Raw genomic sequence first — 27240 nt, 5'->3', positions numbered from 1 at the left:
CACTGGCTCATCACCCCAGAGCATCAGCACCACTGGCTCATCATCCCGAGCATCAGCACCACTGGCTCATCATCCCGAGCATCAGCACCACTGGCTCATCATCCCCAGCATCAGCACCACTGGCTCATCATCCCCAGCATCAGCACCACTGGCTCATCATCCCGAGCATCAGCACCACTGGCTCATCATCCCGAGCATCAGCACCACTGGCTCATCATCCCGAGCATCAGCACCACTGGCTCATCATCCCGAGCATCAGCACCACTGGCTCATCATCCCGAGCATCAGCACCACTGGCTCATCACCCCAGAGCATCACTCGACTGTCTTCACCTGTTACTTAAATGGAAGCCATGATTCCTGAGAAGGACTCCCTGAGAGTCCTTACGAGGGCCCCCACTTCCCTCTGTTGACCATTCTCCACTGATCATGTCCCCTGTGCAAGCTCTTGTCTGCATTTGTCTCTGCTTTACATTATCCCTCTGTTTATATTATATTATATTATATTATATTATATTATATTATATTATATTATATTATTTACTGTGGATGACGGTGCTGTGTATGTGTGTGCTGTCTAATTTTTATGCCAACTTGACACAAGACAGAGCCATCTGAGAGGAGAGGGACCCTCAATTGAGAAAACATCTCTATAACATGGTAGGCAAGCCTATAGGGCACCTTCTTAACTAATGATTGATATGGGAAGTCCCAGTCCATTTTGGGTAGGGCTACCCCTGGATTGGTGGCCCTGGGTTCTATAAGAAAGGAGGGTGAGCAAGCCAGAGGTAGCAAGTCAGTAAGCAGCATGCCTTGTTGCCTCTGCAGTGGCTCTGGCTTTCAATGCTGGGCTGAGATGTGGGAAGCATAAGCAAAATTAACACTCTTATCCACAAGTCGCTTCTGGTCATAGTGCTTCATCGTAGCAACAGAAACCTTAGGTAAGACAATGTGTGCCTGTGCAGATGTATAGAGTGGCAAGGTTGGGTGCCCTTCCCTATCACTCTCCACCTTACCTCCTTGAAACAGGATCTCTCTCTGAACCTAGAGTTCTGTGGGGGGCCACTAAGATGCGGCTTTACTGTCCGTATCTTCCTGCACACCTGGCTTTTTACAAGGGTTGGTAGGGATTTGAACTCAGGTCCTTACAATGTGCAACAAGTGCTCTTACTCACTGAGCCATCTCCCCAGTTACTGCATTTTTAAAAAACTTTCTGTTGCCTGGTTTCTGTGCCTTTTAATGCTACACAGATAGAAGGACATGGTTTCCCACCTCTAACCTCTTATCTGAACCTTCTGCTGGTCAGATCTAGACAAGAGTCAATCTTCAAGGATGCCTGAGAAACATTTAATGCAAGAGTCGGGCCCTTTTGTCTGCAAAGGGCTCAGAATAGATTACACAGTAGAGATAGTCAGGGAACGGAGCTCTGCTTTCACTTTGCCTCTCCGTCACAATGCCTAATCTAGCACATTTGATAACCGTAAGCGAAGTTGACATTTTCTAAAGTCAGACTATTTATTCAGACACTGAGTGTGATTATGGCATTTACATTCAAATACCCTTGATCCTGTGTCTCTGAGATGGTGGAGTTCAAATGATGGCAGCTTGGGTTTGAGGCTTGCCTCTTAGTTCATTACATCCTGCGGCTTAAACAGTGGACACCCAAATACACTTGGAGAGAGTGCTTGGACCTGGGTACTTCAGGACCTCCTCAAAGCTCAGCCCAGCCAGTGGGTTGTATCCTCTCCTTGTCCGGATCACGAAAGAACCTTTGACTTCCACGAGAAACATCCAATTTAGCTGTCTCTTTGCCAGCAGTCAGTGAGCATACAGACTGCTTCATGTCAAAACTCTGCATTTCACACTCAGACTTTCTGTTTTATTACTCTTCATTTTTATTACCAACATTTTAGCTTGATGAACAAACCTATCAACAATCCTCTCCTACTGCCTTCCCCATATTCTCTCCCGGCCACCATTACTGACATGGAAACAATTTTTAAAAAGTTGTTTAGCAATTGGGCACCAGTAATCATCTTTATGGCGATTAATTCATTCTAGAATTGTTTATATTTTTGTCAATTTATGCAGTCCTGGGCATGCAACCCCCAGGTGGTAGTAGGTACTGGAGCTGATATTTGATGGTAGAATGTATGGAATAAAATTCAGGCTGCAGCAAAGAAGGCACGGCTTTAACCTAAAACATCATCCAGCAAGAGCCAGATGTGGAGGAAAGCCGTGAGACTCAATGGTTATTACGCCATGAACCAACTCTAGCTGCGGTTACCTCCACAAGACCAATCCAGCCACGTTTCTGATGAGGGAGGTGTTCTCCAAGCCTACAAACACCAAGTGGCTGCCCCTTGATAGATGCTGGGGTAGGGAGGATAATAGTTCTTCCTCTTCCGCTGGTACCATTGGTAGATTTTTTTCACCTTCCAGTTGATAGCCTTACCCCATACACATCAGAGCAGTGCACACTGGACTTAGTGGGTTATCAGGAAAGTGGTGGATACTGGAGAGACGGCTCAGCAGTTAAGAGCACTTTGTGCTCTTTCAGAGGACCCGAGTTCAGCACCTAGCATCTATGTTGTGCAGTTCACAACTGCATGTAATTTCATCTCTAGGAGATCCAAACCCTTCTACTGGCCTGTGCTACATACACATGCAGAACACACACACACAAACACAAAGAGAAATGAAGTAGAAAGAGACATAAGGGAGTATGTTGGAGGAGTTGGGAGAGAAACGTGAAGTGGGGTAGACATGATCATGTTCCATTGTATACACATATGAAATACTCAAGAATAAAAATAAATAATATTTTAAAAGTCAAATTAAGAAATAACCAGACCTCTTAACTGGCTCCATTTACTTATGTAGTAAACATTTCAGGGATGTTAACACACAGAGAAATTTGTGCCACAGAGTTCGGTGGCAAGGTCCCTTTCCTTAGAGACCTTAGAGATGCCACACAGGGCTCTTCCATGGGAACACAAAAGCCCAGGGTTGGGAGAGAGGAAATGGAGAAGGGTGGGATTAATTCTTAATTCTTAATGTGTTAATTCTTAATGAACAGAGTTAATTAACGAGTTGCAGCTTAACTACTGAGATGGGTGGAAGGAAAAGGAAGAATGGTCAAGGATCTTAGATGCCACAGTCAGGAGGGTATGTGAGGAGATCCTCTCAGGCTCCCGCAGACAGTAAACGTTCTTTCAGATATGGAAAGATGAAGAGGGAATCAGGCAATGTGATTGCTGTTGATTCAGCTGTAGGTGTCAGCTCAGACAGAGTCACAGCTCTCTCATGTGCCCAACAGAGGTGAGGAATCTTATTCTGTGCTCTAAACAGGCATCTTGGGAAAGGCTTACGATCCAGTGTCCACCGGGGGCACCCCTCAATCCCTCAGCAGAGCTGTACCCCACTTCTCCCAAGTGCATGTTGGTGTGCCTGATCCCTCTCAGTGTTGGTCATTCACTCTTTCTTTGACTCTCTCATTTGCAAAGACAGCCACAGAGCAGGCTGTCAGCACCCTGATCCAGAGTGTGACAGTCCTCACTCGCCTTTCCTGTGGAGTGACATACTTGCCCGCCATAGAGTCAAAATAACACAAAATACAAAGGGCACTGACAGAATAAAATGAAGCTCTTACAGGAAATCTTAGCCTGGTAGGCAGGGTTGCCTATGATCTTCCTCCAAAGAAAGCAGCAGATCTGACTGATTATCTATACCTGGCCTTCTTAGTAATGTGGCTCTTTAGATGTCTCAGCTTGGAAAGAGAGAGAATCGGCCTTCTCCAGAAAGGAGCCCCCAAATGTTATCTAGTTTCAAACAGTCAGTCCTAAGCACATACATATATATGCAACACTAAATGGACTCTAAGAATGTATGTGTGTATGCCTGTGTGTGTATCTTTGTGTATGTGTGTGTTTCTCTGTGCTTTGTGTGTGTCTGTGTGTGTATATGCCTGTGTCTCTGTGTGCTTTGTGTGTGTGTGTATCTGTGTGTGTCTGTGTGCTGTGTGTGTGCATGTCTGTGTGTGTCTGTCTGTGTGTTTCTGAGTGTGTATGTCTGTGTGTCTTTGGGTGTAGCTCTGTGTGTGTGTGTGTGTGTGTGTGTGTGTGTGACAATAATGAAGAAAGAGATCATGAGTCCGAGAAGCAGTACAGGAACACAGAAGGGACTGGATGGGGGAGGATAAAATTGACATGAATGCAATACTCAGAAATTCTCCAAAAAGGTGACTTTTTATTAAGAATGGAGATTCAGCATGCTTTTAAGAGAAGTCAATGGAGGTATCTTATGAAATGACAGAAAAAAAGGAAGAGAGAGAAGGGAAAGGGAACAAAGAGATGAGAAAGGTAAATGGGTGGGAAGAAGGAAGGAAGGGAGGAAGGGAGGGAGGGAGGGAGGGAGGGAGGAAGGAAGGAAGGAAGGAAGGAAGGAAGGAAGGAAGGAAGGAAGGAAGGAAGGAAGGAAGGAAGGAAGGAAGGGTGCATCAAGGTTTCAGTACCGAAGTGCAGGTCATTCAGAGGCCTTTGTTCACACTGAGCTGGGCAAACAGATTCTTAGGAAGCTGCTTTGGTTAACCAACATCAGCTCCTCACTTGGACCCACAAAGCAACTCTAGAAGCCGCCTGAAGCCTGGGCAGCTTGGCCATCATGTCTGTCTCTTTCTCTGGCTGAATGAAGAGAGATTAGTCATGATCCTAAACATTGGCTCTTGAGTCCTCTGGGAAGGAGAACCTTCGGGACAGGCATCCTTCACTCACCACCTCGAGGTAATTATCCATGACTACAAGGCCACACTTTGGAGTGGAAATCTTCACCTATTGAGACACGCCCTGTCTTCCAAATTAACCAATAAGGACCTTGTCTGAGCTGGAAAGGCAGGACCACAGCTTGACCAGTACTCTTCATGTACATGCCTCTTGCCGCCTGGGGCTTACTGATCAACCAATCTTGCCAAGTGCATAGAACCAGTGAAATGACTCTGTTGTTGCAAAATAATAAATAAAACAAGGTGAACCGTAACAGGGGTAGACACTGAAGATTGACCCCGACCCCCTCCCCAAAATGAATGACTGCATCCCCCACCCAAGTGCACCTTCGCGCACAAATTCATACAGATAAGAAATGGGTCATAGAAACCATTTACCTCTAATAAGTCACAGAGTTGTATTTTAGAGCAATTCCCTCTGCCCCAGTTCTGTGAAATTTCTTTCCCTAGTGTCATGGGTATTAATGACTGATGCTGGGGTGTGAACCTCACACACCCTGTGGTTAAGATCTGCTCACTTATGAGCAGCGCCCCCTCAACTCTTAAAGCAGCCAGGCCTCGTGTTCTGAGCCTCGGTTCACCCAGAGTCTGAACTTTGCTCGACGTTCACCTCTATGCCAGAGTCAGCATCCACTTCCCGTGAGTCCTGTGGTTAGACATCTTTCATTTTCCTTACGACGGCGTTTCTTTGATCTGTCTATTTGGGAGGAGGGGCGTCTACTTAACTCATTCTTTTCTTTCTGCTAGTCTAAGATCCTTCATTGTGTTACAGTAAAAGTTAAAGTCTTCCAGAATGGAATCTAACTTGCAAAGGGCTCTTCTTGTTTCTCAGTGGCTGAACTTTGTGAGAAGCCAGAGCTCCCATCCTGAGGCACTTCAGTTGGGTCACGTTTAGAAGAATCAGGGGAAATCATTGCATCTCTTTCCCACCCTTGTGAGGTATTTCTGGGCCATGGCTGCCATCTGTAAGACCCCCCTCTGCTTTTGTGTTCTTGAGGGCACACTCCCTTTGCCTGGAGGATGATGGTGTCGAGGGTGCTCGTACATGCATGTTGGAAGAGCTGGTGAACAGTCTGCCATTCTGCTCTATGGGTTGTTACACAGGTGGGTGAACTTGTCACCTCGCCTTTCATACCTTCTTCCTGTTGTCACAGCTACTCAGAATATACCTGTGCTGTCAGCCTTCTGAGACCTGGCTCAGGATTTGCCTGATTAAGCTGGCTGCAGCAAGTGTCCTGTATATATGCGTGAGGTGTCCGGCAGCATAGGACTTTACCCTCTTACTTTTGTTAATAAGTAAATCATCATTCATTTACTTCCTAGTGGTCTGAGAAGGAATGTTGTATGAGAGTTTAATTCGTGATTCTATGAAAGAAAGATTTAACATGCTCTCTGTGTCTTTCCCCTTCCGCTTTCAGGTTGATAGCCTCTTGAGAACCTGAGTTGCTTTTAGAAACTGAAAGTAGTTTCTCTTTTCCAGTATGCTCTGAACAAAACCATCCCTTCAGCTCTGGGCCCCAGGGCAGGAAAGATGCTTTGTGGATGTGGTGGGCTTCGCTCTGCAGGTCCCCCTGATTGTCCCCCTGATTGTCCTGTAGTCTACCCAATGCAGCCCCCATGGGATGCTCTTTCTCTTTTGACTGGCTGGGTCCTTTTATCTCAGGATCCTAGAGCAGCCTCACAGCAAAATGGCTCCCAGAAACAGCAGCCTTCAGGGCATGGGTTTCTTTGCCAGGTTGGAGGAGGGGAGGGGAGGGGAGGGGAGGGGAGGGGAGGGGAGGGGAGGGGAGGGGAGGAGGAGGAGGAGGGGAGGGGAGGGGAGGGGAGGGGAGGGGAGGAGTACAGGGAGGGAGAGCAGAGGAGAGGAGGAGAAGAGAAGAGAGGGGCAGGAGGAGAGAGGGAAGAAGAAGGAAGAAATGAGGGGAGGGTAAGGGAGGGAAGAGAGGGGGAGGAACAGTGATGGGAGTGGGGGAGAAGGGAAGGCACAGCTTCCAGACTTTCCTGTTAGAGATTTGAGTGTTGCCAGCAGATGATCAGACATCCCAGGTGCTGAATCAGTCTGATGTCTGCAGAAACCATCCACCATTAAAGACTGCCGGGTGCTGAGGAAGGCCACCCCACCCTTTCTTACAGGAAGTCGTGCTAAGTTTTCCCACAGGGCTTTTCAGAGTTTTGACAGAGCACAGGGTGAACCTCTACATTTTCTCCTGAAGCACAATTTTTCCCTTAAGCCCTCCTATCCAGGGGTTGGCATGAGCCGACTAGAGAATGAAGAGGCTGAGCTAAAAAGATATTTTTAAGAAATGCAATTTAATAATTTGAAACCATGATACTGCCTACAGGAGACAGGAAAGTTAGAGTCCGTCTCTTGGAGGCTGTGTAAATGCTTCTACAAATAGGGAGGCATTTGATAGTGCAGGGATCACCCAGCTGTCCTGCTGCCACCCGACTAGCATTTAAAAATAGCCCCATTGGGCTTCTCTCAGAGCAGAGGGATATTTTCCAGTTCTCCCTGAGTGTCTGTCTCTGTTAATGACAATCTAAAATGGTGCTTTTTCAAGTTCTGACCATCCACCATAAGAAATTATTTTTAATTACAGAAGGACACAGTACCTGCCCCGCAGACAAGCTAAAACACACGGTTCACAGAATAATGCACTTTACTGTGCAATGAATGCAGACCGGGGTTTTCTGTTCCATCCTATTTTCTTCCTTTCATGAAAAGAAAAATAAGACAAGCTGCTGTCTCTGGTAATTGACTCTATCACTCAAGGCCAATTGGTACAATGGGGCTTAGTCTCCAGGAACATTAAAATTCTCCATTCTGTATTTACAGATACCAGTATAAAATCTTATTCCATAGCAAAAAAATCTACAAAAAAAATCATGTTATTGTTAATTGTTATTATTATCATTATTATTACTACTATTACTACTACTGCTATTATTATTATTATTATTATTATCATTATTATTATTATTATAGCACCCAGATGATGCTGACCAGAAGCCAGTCTTAGGATGGGCCTTACCTTCACATTAAAAAACCTGATCTGGGGCTGGGGAGATGGCTCAGTGGCTAAGTAATGCTTTTGCCCTGCAAGTGTGAGAAGCAGAGCTCATATCCCCAGAAGTCACATAAACACCAGGCAGATGTGGTGACCTCCCTATCAGTAAATCTAACCTCAGAAGGGGAGCCCAGAATAAGCTGACTAGTAAAACCAAACTAATCAGTTTGACTGTGAGATCGGGCCTCACTGATGATGTGAGACGATTGAGGATAATTCCTGATATCATTCTTAAGTATCTATGAGCACACACATGCATGTGAACTCACAAGCACATGCTCGCACACACAAGCACACATGCAAGCATACCAGCACACACACACATGCTCATACTCAAAAGCACACACACACTCACAGACACAAGCACACACAGGCTCACATGCACGAGCACACATGGACATGTGTGCACAATGGAAAAATGAAAAAGTAAAATAAAATTAAATATCATCCTAAAACCTTCAATCAGCATGATGTCACGTTTGCGTTGAGTCTAGAGTCAGCTGACAGGCTGAGTCCTCGCGAGAACATGAAACTAGGGTTATTACGTGGCTTTTTTTTTGTATTATTTGTGTCAACATATATGCATGCACACATACACGTGAACAACAGCATCCTTCTCTGCATTCAGAAAGACAGAATATGGAGCTTGCTGTAATCTTCCTCAGGAGGAAGATAACTTCCAAGGTACAAAAGATACAGATCTACGGGTTGTACCTCAGAGGTGACACAAACAAAGCCAGTGTTCAGATTTGCTGTTGTTGTGACTTGCCATGAGACGCAGAACAGTCTCCTGTGCTGAGCAGCTAGAAGTGTGTCAGAACAGACAGGACTAACTTCACCCAGTCAACTCTGCAAACAGGAACTCTGAGCCTCCCCAGTCCTGCTGGTTTCTATCCCTGGCATTCTGTGATTCCCCCTGGCCTGTGCTGGCACAGCAGCTGAAGGACGGAAAAGGTTTAGTGGGCTCATGGTTTGAAGAGACTCAGTCCATCACATCTGGGAAGGCATGGACATAGAAGCATTGGAACTCTGAGGACACTGCATCCATAGTTAGGGATCAGAGAGAGAGAGAGAGAGACACATGCAAGGGTTTAGCTAGCTTCTGCCTGTTTCCCCTTTTTGTATAGTCTGGGATTCCACCCATGGTATTGCTCATACTCAAGTGTGGGGCAGGAGGGGGCCTTCCTCCTCAGTTACATCTCTCTGGAAATGACCTCACAGATATACACAGAGGTTTGCCTCCTTGGTGGTTCCAAATTCAGTCAAATTGACAATGAAATTTAACCATTACAGTCTGCCCTACACCTATGCCCAGGACACAAGGCAGCTTATAACATGGTAGGATTTGGGGGAAGAGAAGGAAAAGGGGGAGAAAAGCGAGAAGTTGGGTGAGATGAGAGAGGAGATTGAAGGATGTGATGGAAAAAAATACAGTAGAGGTGGGGTAGTGGCTGCGTGTGAATGGCGCATGGAAGGAGCCCTGGAAGAGGAGCTGGTGATCTGGTTTCTTGCTGCACGCGGTAACCCCAGCTCACCAGCTACCCATGCACAGCAGGAATGCCCTGCATTCACTTGGTGCTTTGAACCCTGGATATTTAAGGCGTCACTGTCAGCTAGATCCCGCGGCTTCATCCTACCACGGTTTCACTGATGTGTAATTGAGGATAATGACAGTGTGCCGCAGCCCACCTCCCGGGAATGTTTTGATTATTTGTGGCATGTTTAAATGAATGCCTGGAAACAAAAACTTATTAACATCAGACATCTTTCTTCCATCTAGATGGATTAATTGCGTCTGTCTAAAATACGTGGACAGGCGCACTGGGAGATGTTCTCTTTCAAATCGGACAGTGCTGACGGGAAACAAGTATGCGACTTGGCATCGATGCTGGAAGATTCCACACGGAGAGCAAGGTATCAAATGAAATCAGCTGGTGTCTCCGGCTCATCCGAATGCCGCTAACAAGGGCAGGGCTCTTCCTCACAGAGAATTTTACACTTTCCCCAGCAAGGCCTCTGGCCTACATTTCCTGGACGCCGAGCATCCTCTGGAGGTCTGGCCTCTGAGGCCTGCAGGAGAGGCAAGAGATTGATTTTATGAAAGTGAAAAATTCGAGGTAGGAAGGCAATTTCTGAAATGCGATTTTCTTGCTCTTCCCTGGAAACCGTTAGTATCGGTGTAGCCATGAGGGTTCTTGCTTAGAACTGGCCGGGGAAATCACTGTAAAATGAACCCTGGAGGCTGGAGATGTGGGTTTGAGCCCCTGCCCCACATTAACCACCAGGCACAGTGGTGCTCTAAACAGATTTATAGTGGTGCTGTAAATCCAGTACCTGTGAAATGGGGGCAGGAAGATCTCAAATTCAAGATCTTCCTCAACTATCTGGGCATTCCAGGCCAGCCTGGGCTATAACAGACCCTGCCAACAAACAAACAAACAAGCAAACAAACAAATAAAATTAAGCAGAGACTATAGTAAAATCTGGCTAGAGTCAAAACTGTCAAGTAGAAAACAAAAAGCATTTTTTCTATAGTCTTAGGATAAAATACAAGAATGTGCTGAGGCGACCTTTGAGTGGACATTTGTTCACACAGAAAAAAATACGAGTGTTTACATAGTTCACATAGGACTCACCCCTGGACTCGGGCTGAGCACATAGCATTCATACTCCCTGCGGGCCCAGCAATGTGCAGCCTACTCAGGTCTCACATAAGGGTAGAGCTGTCTTTCAAAACCCAGAACCTCCACTGGGTGGAGATGTCCTGTGGTTGGTTCTGAAAGACCCAATGACCTATTCAGGTCTGGCAGGTCCTGGCTGCCTAGGCATAGACTTTTCTGGGCTCCCGGATGTACAGGCTGAGGCCGGCTGAGGAACTTTTTTTTAATCTCAGAACTTCCTGGCTCAAACTGAAATGCAAGTGATCAGGCAAAGCTCTCTCCTCAGTCCAGTGAGGGGAGAGAAGCAGGTGCTGCCAGCACAGGCTACTCAAGGCCTCTCTGGTTCTTGTCACAAAGATGACAACATGGCAGGCAGCCATGCACCATATTCAAATAAATGCTCTTGGCTATCCACTGGACAGAGGCAACTCAAGGGCCAGGTTTTTTTTAGGGTTCCTGTCAAAAAAGCTAAACACCAACATGAAATCAAACTCATTGTTTTTAATGAATAAAAGAGGGTGTGGCTCAGCTGTAGAGCAGTTGATGTGCCTGTTCAAAGCCCTGGGTCCAAGTGAAATACTGTAAAAAGAAATGGGGGGGGGACAGAAAGAGGGAGAGAGAGAGAGGGAGAGAGAAAGGGAGAGGGGGGAGTTGGGGGAATGGAGGAGGGGAGGAGAGGTCTCAGATGGCTCATTGGATTAAGTCACTTCCCTCTAAGCATGATGACATAAGTTCAAGCCTTGGAACCTTCATGGTAGAAGGAGAGAACTTACCACTTTAAGTTGTACTTTGACCTCTACAAACACACAGACACACAGTAAGGCCACCCAACATACAAATGAATATAATGAGAATTTGCTTAAAAAAGAAATTGTCCTTCACATTCGTTAAGGGAAGCACTGACTCTTTCCCACACAGTGGCTGTGCTGCTTCTAAGAAAGGTCCTTAAATTCTGACGATAAAAATCACGGTTTGGTTCTCTCTTTGGGTTGAGAGATACCACGTAATTTCCTTAGGGAGTGAATTTGATGGCTTAGAACCAAGTGGGAACATCATTTCTAATTTCCATTGATCTAGAAACACACTTATTGTCTAATGAAACTGGCTAAGTCTGGTTTTGCTTTCTGCTTTCTGCTGAAGTTGTATTTTGCCATTTGTAATGGTCCTGTGAAGAAATAGTGTGGTTGAAAGGGCTTTGAGTCTCAGACTGGAAGCTTATTACTGACAAAGATCAAGGGGGTAGAGATGGAGGGGAGGTGGAAAAGAGGGAAAGGAGGAGAAGGAGGAGGAGGAGGAAGAGGAGGAGGAGGAAAAGGAAGAAGAGGAAGAGGAGGAAAAGGAAGAAGAGGAAGAGGAGCAGGAGAGAGGAAGAGGGGGAGGAAGAAGAGAGGAGAAGACAATCAGGAGACAGAAGAAAGGGAGCACAGAGTGTTCTCATGAGTTTCAAGCCAGAGGACCAGGTGGCTCCTAGGACCCTCTGGCCCAACTGCTCTCGAGTTATGAGACTTACCGTTTTTAAACCAAATAACAGAACCCTTGTCTACAAACTGAAAGTGTCCTGAAAGGGACAAGAGACAGAGTGTTTAGAACACCATGACACCAGTCCTAGGGGACCCTGGCTACCTGTGGAACTTCTGTACAATCTGGAGGAGGAAAGGCCTGCTGAGGTGAGACTACAGGCAAAGGCCTGAGGAGTCAGCTGAGGTCAGAGGAGTCCAAAAGTGGCCATGTGCAGCCAAGAGAACATTGGACATGGCAGAGTCAGTATGGACATTGGCTGACACTTTCTACTTCCATACATTGTTGCTCTCAGATCCACAGTCTAGGCTGGGAAATAAGGTTGGTTTATTATTTGGAATCTCCCTGCCATCTCCATTTGGGAACATATAGGCTGTGGGACTCAATGGCTGGCTGAGGAGGGAGCCTATGAGGTATTTTGTTTTGCTAACTCTGTTGCTTGCTTATCTCAGGTAGGGTCTATGGAGCTGCAGCTGCCTTTGAACGCCATGGGATCAAGGATGACACTGAATGTTTGACCCTCTGCCTTGACCTTCTGAGATCAAGATTAAAGGTGTGCCAGACCATAACCGCTGTACGGGCTTCCCACCTGCCGGGCAGGCATGTGCCAACGGAGCTCTTCCCAGTCTCACTGGTCAGGTTTGGGATCTCAGTCTCATTGCTTCCTTGAGCCGTGTTATGTGAGAGGAAACACAGGACTCGGGCAAAGAACAATGTCTGGTTCTCAGCTTGCCTGTGAGAAAGGAAGCAGACTTTGCACAGCGTGTCCAGAGCCTTCCACATGTGACGCACACCGTACCGCCATCTTCCAGCAGAGCAAACTCACAGTCTTCAGTGCCAGATCCGAGGTCTAAGTCATTGATGGCATCACTCTCTAAGAGACCCCATGCTGTTGATTTTTGTGTCCTGTACTTGTCTGAAATCAAGGAACTTCTGTCTCAGCACCACAAGCAATCTTCTACTTACCTACCCCAGCTCTATTTCCAACACCAACACACTCCTCATGCCCGCTGATGCCCCAGACCTCCTCTGGGAAGACAAGGTGGGCTGACAGTAACCAGACACCATAACCAGACCCCAGTGATCTCTAAACACCCCTCCAGCCTTGTTAGCCTGCTGGTGGAGAGCGTGTTCTATGACCTCATTTGCCCTGTCACCTATTTCTGGCAATTATTACTCTAAATAATTATGATAAAAGCTCTGAATTCTAGGTGGCACAGACCCGAGTGCCTGAAGCTATAGCAGGGCTGAGATAAAGAAACTTTGTCCCTACAGAAAATCTCACTCCCAGGAGTTCACACGAAAGCATCACTACGGTGTGCAGCCAGTGTCAAACTAATACGCAGTTAAGACTGTCTCCATGAAACCAACCTCTCCACAGCCACGGCTGTCTCATCCCCTCCAGGGCCATCGTTTTTACCCCAAAGAGACATTTAAAGACTCCCCCTCCTGAGGTTTTCCTCTTAGGTTTCAATCAAACCCTTAAGTGAGGGGAGCCCCGTGGCTTTCGTAATTGGGAAACCAAACCCACGAGAGCTTCCAACCCTTCGCCCCCGAAGCCGCTACCACACTGCGGAAGGCAGTCTTTCTCTTACTGCAAATAGACTCCTGTTCTCTGTGGCTGTGAAAGCAGCACCATGGCACAAGGGTGCTGGCAGAATTCTAAATGATAGCACCAGAATGTCTGTGACTAGATGTTGGTGGCACAGTCCACATACGCTGCTGTCTGAGACTGGCGATGCAGCAGAGGAGTAACATGCCGAGATACCATCAGCATACAGCAGAGACACGTGCTGCCTCCTGACAGTGGAATAAAAAGCTCTGGGAAGAGGTAGCCTTCAGACAGACAAACTGACAGCTGCTGTGTGAAGAGCGATGGGGAAGAGATAGCCTATTTCCCTCCTTTCTCTCTGCTTCTGGGTCAGATTTAAAAGCCCCAGCTCATCAGTGAGCTGTTTTCAGGATGGTTTTCTAACCAGGGTTCTCTGCTCAGATCCAAATGACCCCCTGATGTCTCTTCTTATCCACAGAAATAGAGGGGACTTCTCCCCTGGCTCCTTCCCTGCTGGAGAGGCCAGAGAAGATTGGGAATTTGGAACTAACCCTGAGGTCACAGTTAATAGTGTCTGAAACCGTGCTCTCAAGCCCAGTGGGGAAATGAGCAACAGCATGGGGTCTCTGAATAACGAATGACCAAAAAGTTACTCAAAATCATATGCACCAGGGGCCCAAGGGGTTTCTGGTGGTATTAACCCATGTCCCATCTCAGGACAGCATGACTTCACAGAAACCTTCTCTTTCTCTGTCTCTCTGTCTCTATCTCTGTCTGTCTCTCCACCTCTCTGTCTGTCTGTCTGTCTGTCTGTCTGTCTCTCTCTCTCTCTCTCTCTCTCTCTGTGTGTGTGTGTGTGTGTGTGTGTGACACATGCACATGCTACAACATTTATGTTGAGGTCGGTATTCATGGGAGTCAATACTCTCCTTCTATCGTGTGAAAGGATTGAACACCTCTCCTTTAAATCCCCATTGTACAAGTTGTCAGACTTGGCAGTAGGTGCCATCTCACCAGCTAAAAATATTTGGTTTTTATACCTAGTTTGTATAGGTATAAAGGTACTGGGACCTAGGTACTGGGACCTAGGTACTGGGACCAAGTAGAAATCTCTCAGGTGGTAAAGAACTAGAGGTAGGAAAGGTTTAATGAACGGGATGTAACTCCCACTGTGTGCTCACACAGGTACACTTATGTATAATTATGCTTATGAGTTATTTGTGATTTGCTTAGAGTAAAATTGCACGTACTATTTACGTGAATTCAAACTTCTAAGTAAAAACGACTTTCATGTATGTTAGGGCTGATTGTGCGTGTGAGTGCAGTACCCTCTGAGGCCAGAAGAGGGCTCCAGGGCTCCCGAGCTCCCAGAACTGGGGTTACAGGTGGTTTTGAGCTGCCACATGACCGCTGGGAACATAGCACATGTCCTCTGTGAAGACCTGCCAGGTTTTTAAATCACTGAGCCATGCCTCCAGCTCCCGAACTCACACTTAACTGACTGGGTTATATTTTTACTTGTTATATGTGACACTCAGGGGTGAACTTGGTTTCTACAGTGTGTCACAGGTGCCCTGGGCTAACACCTGCTCCATCCCCAGCTCCAGGCAAATTGTTCTTCCCACTTCCCTGACTGCAGGACCTCCAGTTGTGCTTTTTGCTTTCCACCGCTATCTCACGTCTCCTTTGTCACTAGGAATTTGCAAGGCCTACACACCAGACACTCTGAAGTATTCAAGAAAAGCAGGCGGGCTACCTTAGGAACTCTTGGACACGAACAGATCCCTGGCATCGCTGCTACTCGAAAAATGACATTCGAGGTGTGTGTGTGTGTGTGTGTGTGTGTGTGTGGAGGCAGAGGCTGCCCACCACTCTAAACGTCACCCCCCCCCAACTGGATTTGCTGTGCATTTACACACACTAGAAGGTTCTACTCCCTGTCTGTCCCTCTGAGTTGGCACATTCTTGTCCAACAGCTGATTCCCCGGCCCACCCCATGAGGACGGAACATCTATCTATTTGAGAAAGAGGGAAGAAATATAAGTAGATTTTCAATGATGAGCCCTTCTCCCAAGAGTGACTCCAGAGTTGAAAAAGAGATTTCTCACTCACTGTCTGGTTTCATTCTGACACCACCGCAAGGCAGAATTTCATGGGATGACTTGCAAGCTCTAACAGAATTAAAAGTTTCTTTTATAAATCCGTCCTGCCTAGAACATCACACCAACATTGTTATTATAGATTAATTGGAAAATAATTTACATAAAAGCATTACAAAATGAAACTTAAAAAGAGCACAAATATTCTCAGATATGAATGAGCCTTCTTAAAGAACAGAGCATGAACAGAGAGATATAATAATAAAGACTATATCTAATAAGGACGTCTGTGATAAAGAAGACGTAGGAAATTATTTATCAGGATATGGCAAGATAAGTCAATTATTTCCAGACAGAAATGTAAACATATTTTAAAACTTAAGCTTCCAGGTAAGGACATAAGATTGACATAAAACACAAGAAAACAATTATTTTGCCTGCATAGTCAAAAACTATTAACAAGGTAGACTGACTATTTTAGAAAATGTTAATGAAAGTGCTTAGGTAGAGCCAGAAATGCTTTATTGGGGGTTTTAAAAATTCTTCTAGAATTTCATATGATGTAATTTGATCATAATCACCTTCACACTCTTCCCTGTCTCTTCCTGGATGTACCCCCCACCCCCGTGCCCCCAACTTCATATCCTCTTGTTGACCTTTTCCAAAAACATCAAATCCAATTCATGCTGTACATATTCTCGGGGAGGGGGGGTCAGCTTCTCCTGCAGTGTGGTTGACCTACTAGGGGCCACACCCCTAAAGATAACAGAGTCTTTCTCCTCCTGCAGCCACTTACTGTGTCAGGACCTCCTTGGCTAGGGCTGGGACTTTGTGACTCTATCCTCCTCTGCACTGGAACTTCATGTGGGTCAGAAATTGTCACTATTTTAATTCAGAGGTGGGTAACAAACACATTTCTCGCTGAAAATTCCTCAACAACAAGAGAGTTTTGGGATTCATTTTCCTAGGTTTTCTACAGGGTGGGCATCCTGGTGCCATAGTGATTCCCTTAACATATTTTCAAACTGAAACTCGAAATACAAGCCAGCTGCCCTTGGGACTCATCAGATCTCACTCTACTCCCCAGCATGGCATCTTCCATCTGATCCACGTGGGCTGGACACCCAGATGGGCATGTCTGTCAACCTGTGTCAGAGTTGCTTCTTTTTGCAGTAGACAGACACTTGAACAGAGAGCCACATCTGGTCCAGATGCAGAGAATAAGAGACTGGAATGCTCAATCTGACTGGAATATCTAGGCCACGACCCTCCTCCCAGCCTCAGGGATCACTGTGAAAGAGACGGCAGAAAGGCTGTTGGAGCCAAAAGTGGTAGAATTTTCTGGACACAACAGAGCATTACTCACATGAACTCACTGTAGCCAGGACAGTGCACACAAGATGTATGCAAGTTTGAGCCAGCCAAGTTCCATCATGGAGTGGAGATGCAGGAGAACATGAAGTCCCACCCAAACAGATGAGCCATGGGCAATTCATGGTGGCTGGGAGAGAGTCAGTTTTCTCTGAGGGTGTGGCCCCTCATAGGTCAATCATGCTCCAGTGGAAACCACAAACCCAAGAATATATAGACAGTGTAAATTGGGCTCTGTGGGCTTAAAAAAATGACGATACAAATTTGGATGGATAGGGAAGCAGCATGGATTTGGAAGAATTGAGGGGGTGAATATGATCCACATACATTGTATTAAATTCTCAGAAAGTTAATGAAAAATGCACTCTAACCAAGGAAACACACACACACACACACACACACACACACACACACACACTCATTCGTGCAGGCTCATGGATGGCAAGAATCAATCATAAAACAGAGGCAAAGTTCTAAATACATGAATCCACTGATGCATTTAAATAATAGCTCATTGCAACAAAACGGGGTTAATCTGTAACAAGGAAAATCTATAAGCACATCTTTAACTGCTTAGGAAGTAAAATGATAGAAATCAGCTTATGGGCTATAATAAAAAGGAATATGGTAAAAATCCAATATTTATTCCCGATTGTTTCTCAAGAGAATTGGTGAGAAATGTATATCTCAAGGCAACCCATAGTTACACAGATGAGTATGCCTTCCAGGTAGTATAACTGAACAGTCTCTAAAGTCGTAGGGTGCCTTATGGCTGTAACCAATGCCGTCCTTGGAGGTTAGAACCAGCACAGATTTATAAGTTACTCTGACGTGATTATCTTCTCAGGAAAAGAAAGGATTACTTTGCACCTCCATGAACTAGTTAAAAAAAAAAATCAGGCCAAGAACTGAAACACAAACATCTCTCTAAATGTTTGTTCTATATCAGCATTACAATTAGAAGGTGAACAAAACACCAAGATTCTGACATTGAACATTTCAACGGGTCTAACAACCTGAAGTTATCGTAGCAAATGCATTCCGATTTCCAGACGACCCCAAATATGGAAACCCTTCAGAATTGAAACTTTTATGGGTAAAATCATGTGTAACATCTAAATTTGTTTGTCTTTTAAATCTCTCTTTTTACCTTTAAGTGTGTGTGTGTGTGTGTGTGTGTGTGTGTGTGTGTGTCTGGTTATGAACACGTGAGTGCAGTTTCACATTGAGGCCAGAGGAGAGCGCCACATGTGGGTGCTGGAAACAGAATTCTGGTCCTCAACGAAAGCAGGAAGCATTCTTAAATGCTGAGCCATTTCTCCAGTCTGAACTTTATCTTATTTTAATAATACAAAAATGGGGGGTGTCAGATATCACTGTGCTGGGCAAAATTGTTTTTCAGTGAAGGGATGTAATGGGCTCCAGGGGCCTCATTTCTTTATTATTTATGCTTGAAATATTCTATATACACCAGGTAAAGTTTCATAGTGCATAAAAAAGGAAAGATAACTCGTTACTCGTGGCTTGTGTTCTGTCCCCAGAACCTGCCTAGAAATTTTGCCTTTAGTGCCACTGTTCTTATGACTTTCACATATGCTGTCCCTTCAGACTAGAGTTAAATGATAGTGACATACAAACGGAGGCAGGAGGATCAGAAGTCCAAGGTATCCTTGAGCCATGTAAAAAGCTATAGTGACTACAGGTGCTCACTCAGAAGTGAGCATCTTCAGTCTCAGCACATCTACAGGGAGATACGGAAACGGGAGATGGAGACAGCCTAGAAGCTCCCAGACCAGCTAACTCGGACCATGCCACGCATCAGAATCAACAGGGAAGGCGACCAAGAATCAACAAGAAGGCAACCGAGAATCAACAGGGAAGGCGACCAAGAATCAACAAGAAGGCAACCAAGAATCAACAAGCTGGAAGGTGAGAACCAACTTTTCAAAAGTTATTCTCTCACCTTTACACACGCTATGACACACAAGTGTATTCCTCCCTTGTGAGCACAGGTCACTCACTCACTGCCTTGCTGTCCCGTGTGTGTGTGTGTGTGTGTGTGTGTGTGTGTGTGTGTGTGTGTGTATTTGTGAACACACACAAATAAATATTTAAAATTTTGTGCACACACAAAGACACAAATAAATATTTAAAATGTTCAATACAAAGCTTGTAAAATTAAACGTCTCCGCAGAGCTATTAGGAAGCATAAACAGACAATGTTTGGCAGCAATAACCTTTAAGTATGGCAACTGGCTCCAATGCTTCTCAGGATAAGCTTTGAGAGCAGAGTAATCACAGCAATCAGGACCCTGGGAGACACTCAGTGCTGTTCAATGTGCTGGAAAGACCACTCTGGCCGCAGAGTTTCGGGTTGGATCCTTGCCTTGCCCTAGGTTTTGTTCCATGGCCCTTTCCCGGCATTTTCTACTTCTCTGGTTTATGTACTATTCGATTTCTGAAATTCTGGATGTGGACAGTTGGTTAGACTTCATTGTTCATTCCTCACTGAGCTGGAGGAGGGTGCTACACAAAGCTGGCTCTCAGCTAGTGTCTCTAAGGCGAAGCTTGTACTAGGCAAGCCTGGTCACACTTGACATTTTTCCTCTGCTGATGCGAAGTTTGGATGCCGGGAAAGGTGACAGAAACTCAACGAATTAGGGACGGAAGAGAGGATGAGATTTCCAGAGAATGGTACCCTCTGCCAGCAGGCTTGGCACTCGACTCCAGTGAAACCGCTGACGACTCCAGAAGTCACAGTCGGAGATATGGGCAGATGAGGATAGTGTGGTCAGCCTTACTATAAAGACCTCTGAAGACACACGTGGGGTTTTTACACAGTGCACAATTACAGAGCTTGTTGAATCAGCTGCTTCTATGAGAGTTATGGAAATTATTGAGGATGGGAGATTAGTTCTGGGGCTCAAGAGTTGGCTCCGTGGGCAATGCGCTTCCTGTACAATCACACAAACTTGAGTTCAGATCCCCCAGCGGCCACATCAGAGCTGAGCATAGTGGAGTGTACCTGGAACCCCAGGACTGGCTGGACAGCAAGATGGGTGGATCTCATGATTCACCGAGATACAGCTGAAGTGGTGAGCGTCAGGTATAGTAAAAGACACCTCAGAAAGTGAGGCAGACAGTGATAGAGGAAGACACCTTCAAATGACCTCTGGCCTCTACAGGAGCACAGTGCATGTATGTGCGCTCGCATACATACTCACTTATTGTCACCAACACACACATTGGTTTTAAAAAAGAAACTATCTAAGCCTTGTTAGACTCTATTTAAGGAGTATAGAAAATAAGAAAATGGTTCTGGAAGCAAGTAATTCACACATGTGTACCATACACATGTGTACCATACACATGTGTACCATACACATGTGTGTATTTAATATGTGTCTATCATGCATGCGCTAACATGTGTACTAACACATATATACTAATATATTAACACAAATGCATTAGGAAAACTATGGTTTGCTTTTTAAATTAAAATCTCATGTACCACAAACTGGCCTTGAACTCATAATTTCCCATCCTCTGGCTCCTGAATGATGGAGTGACAAGCCTGGACTCCCAGGCTTGGTTGATCTAATGTTGGCTATTGGCCACATGAGTTCTATGATCTTCTCTGTATGTGGCTCTCTTTACTATCATGACTGTGTGTGTGTGTGTGCGTGTGCGTGTGCGTGTGCGTGTGCGTGTGCGTGTGCGTGTGTGTGTGTGTGTGTGTGTGTGTGCGTGCGTGCGTGTGTGTGTGTGTGTGTGTGTGTGTGTGTGTTTTACTTATAGAAAGAAAATATCAAGAACTGGCCATATCAAAGTCATTTTTAGGTGCAAGAATGAACCAGTGGGTAAGAAAATTTGCTTTCTGTAAGATTATGCTCCTGAGTTTGAATGTTCAGTGTCCATGTAAAAAGTCTCACATGGCTAAGCATGCCTGCAACTCCAGCACTGGATTGAAGAGACCGATGGATCCAAAGATCTAAGAGGCTGCCAGTCTTGTCCAAATGGCAAGCTTTATTGTTCAGTAAGATGCCCTGTCACAAAGTAATAATGTGGAGAATAATAGAGGAAGGCAGCTGCCGAGTGCCCTGCTCTGGACTCTACATGTATCCACAAGTGCATCTGTCTATAACTCACATGTATGCACCCCCCCAACACACAAAACCATTTTTGATGCAACTAAGTTTTCCTACCATCCCCTAGCGACATTCACTCTCCTGATCCACACTTTCTTAGTACCTATTTCTCATTACATTGCTAAAAGCAAACATATCTTAGATATTTGCTTAAAGTCTGTCCTGTTAGCATTTGAGTTTGCTCAGGGAATAGATTAGGCCTTATTTGGATACACAGTAGGCATCATAATTATAAAGATTGAACAGAAGGGATTAGAGTAATTGATGCCTCCAATGCCAGATACCCCTGATGTCAGATGCCCCCAGTGCCAGATGCCCCCAATGGCTATATCAAACCAAAGCTGAAGATTACAAGTCAAAATCTTGTTGCCCATCAATCAGTTCATCAGAAATCTTCTTACAGAACACAATCTGAAAAGCTGAAGCAAAGCATAAACTCCACACTCATAGTTACGTCTCCGACCCATCTGTCCAGGGACCCACGGATGGACGATACAAAGATGGGATGGAATGCGAGGAAGAGATTTGTTATAGTTCTATCCTAAGACCTGGGCAGAACCTCCTTGGGGAGGTTCCCAAGATGAGAGTCAGAATGAGGGGATAAGGGAGCTCTGTGGCCACCATGAGCCTGATGTGACTGTCTCTTCTCATAGTAGACACCAATAGGCTAAGGAAACAATTCATGGGGTTCAATGTCACCATGGCCAGAAAAAAATATTGTCTTTTTTCTCCAGTTCTCTAAGGTCCCTACCCTTAAATAGATAAACATGCCATGCCCTAGAGATTTAGAAAGTGTTTGAGCTCTGACCTTTGAATTATGACCTCCCCTGAGACCAAGAAGAATGAAAATATAATCCTCCATGAAGGAAGTTGCTTTATCTTAGGCCATAAAGGTAAAAAATTAAATATGTGACCATTGTGAAGAAAAAGGCATTCTACAGGTGAGCTGTTGGTATCTCTCTCTCTCTCTCACATACACACACACACACACACACACACACACACACACACACACGGGACGAGGGTGGGGGAGGCAATAAGAAGAGCCCAGAGTTTGAAGTTAGCAAAGACAAGCTTGAAGTCTGTGTACGATGTTCAGTGAGATCAGTGCGAAGGTGGGTTACAGAGATGGTTCCGTCAGCCAAGTGCTTCCTCAGAACCCATGGAAAAATGCTAGACACGGTTTATACCAGCTCTGGGTAGGTAGAGACTAGATCCCTGTGGTCCCTGGGCATCCAGCCTGGCCTAACTGGTACGTTCCAGGACAGGGAGAAACCTTGTCTCAATAAACAATGTGAATAACAAGTGAGGAGAGAGAGCCAAGGTTGTCCTCTGTCCTCTGTCTCCATTCTCCACGGTCCCACATGTGCACGTATACCCAGGCATACACGTGCATGTGCATACACACATAAATATACATGCATACTCATATACAAAAAACTTTTCAAAGTCAAACTTGGTGCTGACTGGGCAGCTTGTGTAGTAAAAGAGCTTGTCGCTAAGCCTGAAGACACAAGCTGAACTTAGAACCAACAAGGTAAAAGGATAGAATTGACCCCTGCAAGTTGTCCTCTGACCTCTATGCATGCACTGTGGCGTATGCATGCCTGTTCCCACACTAAATAAAGAAATAAGTCGACAAAGGGCAAGATTATGGAACATACGCAATAAGGTCATAGGGGGAAAGGCCATACACGCAGAAGTCCCATAGGCACTCAGCTGCAGTGGCAGAGAAAGAGATAAGGAGACCGAATCAATGACCAAGCAGAGACTTTCTGAGCTTATAAAAAAATAACACTCCACAAATGTAAAAAGCCCAGTTATGAGACATTCAACAAAACTCATATTTAGAACATAAGTAGCAAACATTTTTTAAAAGCTTGAAAATGTTAACAGAAACCTAAGGGAAAAGTCATTTCATCATAAAAAAAATGACACTTAAACGGGTAACATTTAAACATAATACCAAAAAGCAGGGGAAAGTCTGTGTAAGAGGATGTATCGTCAAAGTCCTAAAAGGAATTCACTCATTGGAGTTGTAGATGTGGGGGAAATAGACAGTTTTTTTTTTTAAAGTCACAATATGCTATCAAATCAGCCAATAAGACATTCCTAAGTACAGTCTTCAAGAAAGAAAATGATTCCAGATGGGACTTCCAAGATTCAGTGAGCAATAAGGATATATACAAAAAGAAAAATGTTCACAGCAAATTTATGTCAAAACCCAAAGCTGCAATCACCCAAGTGCTTACAAACAACGGAATGGACAAAGGAATTGAGCGTGTGTTCATATGCTCGAGTGCAAACGAGGGAGAATATGAGGCAGGTTATTCCACAATATGGGGGGATCGTAAGGACATAGCTGGCACAGTAAAGCGCTCAAATTCTCACCTACTCCAGAGGCCGAGGCAGAAGGATTGCTTGACAGCTAGAAGTCTGAAGCCACCCTGGGCAATACAGTGACACTTCCCTCAGAACCCAGCACATAAACAAATGGCTAGAATACATTGAAGTGACAACAAACTCAGGAAACACCCATTACAACTTCCTAAGAAAAATTAAAGGAATAAAAAAAGTATGCTCTTCACGGGATGTCTGACTACTGAAGATGACTAAAAAGAAAAATTAGTCAGCAGAAGGAAGAAAGGCATGGAGGGTGTCTGGCTTTGCGGCTATGCTCTTTGCTTTAATGTAATTGTTTGCTTTACAATGCTGTACATTTACATTCGAGGCTTACCATTGTCTCTCACTCTCCATGGGTGGTGGTTCTAACAGCACTTCATACTCAGTCTGCAGATCCTCAAGAGCCTCATACAAAATACAAAGTACAGACTGGGAGAGCCTTCAGGAAAACACTCAAGCCAGGGCTTAGTTACTGTGTTCTCTTGCAGCTAGGCCTGATGACCTGAGCTCCATCCCAACAATCCACACAGTGGACGGAGAGAGCTCACAACTGCAAAGAGGTTTTTGACTTCCAGAGGTGCATTGTGACATGTGCACACACACACACACACACACACACACACACACAGAGACACACACACACACAACACACACACACACACACACACACAACACACACACACACACACACACACACACACACACACACACACACACACAACACACACACACACACACAACACACACACACACACACACACACACACACACACACACTTAACCTCTTCTGATATTAAAAGATCCTGACAGAGAGTAAAAAATTATTTAAGCCCCTAGACCTGTGTCCAAATTATCCCCATTGTTCCAGGATGTCAGGTGTTTGCGGTTTTTGCCAGGTGTTTGTGGTTTTTCTGTCTTTATAAACCCCTTGAGCTCGTTTGTCAACTTCTCTACCCCTGCGTGGGATACGAGTCGTCCCCAGTGCACTGGTCTTTCCCGAATAAACCTCTTGCAGTTTGCGTCAAGACCAATTCTCGTGAGTGATTTGGGGTGTCGCCTCTCCTGAGTCAGAACATGGGGGAGTCCTCACATTGTGGGTCTTTCAATCTCTCAGCTATTTGAATGCACTGCTACACAGTACAATGAAGATCTTTCAAATTTTTAGGGTGTTTTCAAGATATTTTATTTAGAAATAGCTGAGAGTAGTAAATGGACAACAATCCAAAACACTTTACATAGATAGTTTTCAAAAACGCCAGACATCTACAGGATGTGGCATTTAATGTTATTTATTCACTTGTTGTTGAGACAGATCTGCTCCTAACAGCTCCCCATTCATGGATTCATAGAAGCAGCTGAACATCTATACCTCCAGGTGAGGTTGTACATTGTGGCTAGATGGCCACTGGGCAGAAATTGCCTATCTCTCCTGCAGACCTGTACCATCCTTGAGAGGACACAAGTTACAGGTTAGGACAGCTTAGTTCTGCTGAGACAGAATAAGCTAGTCCTTAATAATTCCTGTTTTTCAAAGTTTGTCAGATGATCCTGGGCCAGCAGGCTGAAGTCTGATGCTCCAGCTCTCTGACACACTCTCAGTTCTGGAAGCTGTGTTCGGCTACTTATATTTTCAGATAGTATGGTCGCTCTCAGATTTCTGACAGGGTTGAAAGACTAGTTATATTCTCATAGCCAACCCAAGCTATTTAGCATTGAGAGAACATATTTGAGAAGATAGTTTTCAGATAGTATACGTGCTAACCAGGACATATGATATAGATATATAAGTCATTTTTAAGTTAGGACAGATAACAGAGTATTTTATTTAATTGACAAAAATGATAGACTGGGTGTTAGGTGTATTTTGTACTTTATAAATTACAAAATCGTAGTAGTTGTGCTCAATTTATATCTGAGAAAAGAGCCTTTTAATTGGACAAAAAAGGGGAAGTGTTGTGATAGCCCTGGTGCTGTTTGTATTTTGGTGCTAATTTTCATTAGAACGGTGTCTGGGTTAAATCACATACGCAGATGACTTCATGTGAACCTGCCCCTAACGAATAAAGATTTTAAGGAGCTGGGCGTGGTGGCGCACGCCTTTAATCCTAGCACTCGGGAGGCAGAGGCAGGGCGGATTTCTGTTCGAGGCCAGCCTGGTCTACAAATGAGTTCCAGGACAGCCAGAGCTACACAGAGAACCTTGTCTCGAATTAAAAAAAAAAAAAAAAAAAAAAAAAAAAAAAAAAAAAAGATTTTGAGGAACCAATCACTGGGTGAGTAGGCGGGACTTCTGGGTCAGGATGGCAGAAGAGGAGAAGAGGAGAGGGACTTGCCGGATAGGAGCATGGAGGCCAAAATGTAGGTAGTGGAGGCCCCCAGGTCGGGTGGCAGATCCATTGGGATCTTCTAGCAGAGGATTCAACTTCGACTGGCTTATACATTAGGATGGCAGGATTGCTGCGCCCTACGATTGTTTTGCCTTTTCATTCTAAGCGAAGATTGGGTGGTGTTTTCACTGGGCAACTCAGCTGGGTTCTAGAGAGAAAGGTATGGCAGCAAAGCATGGGTTTACAAGAAGTGCACCCCAAAAGGCCATGGGAATTTGGGAGCATGGCAGCCATCCGCCATGGGAACTTAGCAAGCCAGGTGGAGGGATTTCAGAGCTCTGGGTCAGAAAGTCTGCCGAGATGAGAACAAGCCGTCTGCCTTTGTCTTGCTGGCGATAGCATGGGTGCTTTTTAAAGTATTTCACGCTACACTTTCATACTTTGCAAATCTCTATAAATTGTGGTTTCCTTCTGTGTCTTTTTCATTTTTGAGACAGAACTTCACACTCTAGCCTATTCTACCCTTGAACTCAGTGGTTGCCCAGGCTGACCTCAAATTGACAAAAACAATCTTGCCTCACATGTGTCGGTTAAGGATGTCACCACCACATCTGGTTCCTCACACACCTCTCAGGCAGGCACATCTGCTATACAGTACTCTTGGTTTTACATGAGCCTTCTGTATCCCCGCAGTCTGGAAACAGAAGCTTCATGACCAGGCTCCATTAGGAGCCCTACATGGAAGATACAATTCTGTCTTACTGTTTCTGTCCTTCTAGCCTGCTCATAAATGTGCTGTGAATTCATCTTTATTATATCCCGTTAGCGTTTTCTGGACAATCTACACCTTAAACACAATTACTAAAAATCTTTGTAAGCAAACTAGACTCATCACCACTGAGACATTCACCAGACTTCTTTTTGAAATTCATGTATCTAACACTTCAAATAACCATAGCAGGAAATGCCCAGAAAATAATTGACTTCTTGCTCTCTTCAGCTCTTCTGTCCTGGGCAGCACAAAGCGACAAAACCCCCGATTCCAGGCTTCAGCCTTGGAAGGCAACAGATCTGATAGCTAGAGGTACACAAAGGGGAAGCTAGCTCACTGGTTTATTCCAAGAAGTCACACCAGGAGGGTGGAAATAAGATTAAGACTCTGTTGTCATGTGGCAACAGAAAAATAAGAGCCAAATGCAGGCAGACATTTGGAATCCTTGAAACAGGCTAAAAGCAAGCTTTAGCCTACCCACAGAGGCAGGTGTGCCATGCTAATTATGGACTGCATCTTTTCATCATTACCTACAGCCCAGG

At 45.0% G+C, this 27240-nt stretch overlaps 1 protein-coding gene and 1 long non-coding RNA gene across 4 annotated transcripts in view; one reads left to right on the top strand and one right to left on the bottom strand.

Annotated features, from left to right (window-relative positions):
• Gadl1 (glutamate decarboxylase-like 1) overlaps positions 1 to 27240 on the bottom strand; it is a 191506-nt gene that overhangs the window by 70380 nt on the left and 93886 nt on the right. The gene's annotated exons all lie outside the window — the stretch shown is intronic.
• Positions 4009 to 14841, top strand: Gm16142. The gene is made up of 3 exons (XR_379935.1): positions 4009 to 4361; positions 9629 to 9762; positions 12479 to 14841. It is a non-coding gene; the product is annotated as a predicted gene 16142 (long non-coding RNA).

The sequence above is a fragment of the Mus musculus genome, chromosome 9 (genome assembly GCF_000001635.26).
Source record: "Mus musculus strain C57BL/6J chromosome 9, GRCm38.p6 C57BL/6J".
Taxonomy (NCBI): domain Eukaryota; kingdom Metazoa; phylum Chordata; class Mammalia; order Rodentia; family Muridae; genus Mus; species Mus musculus.
Note: the sequence above shows the minus strand (reverse complement) of the source record. Positions and strands in the feature narration are given on the sequence as shown.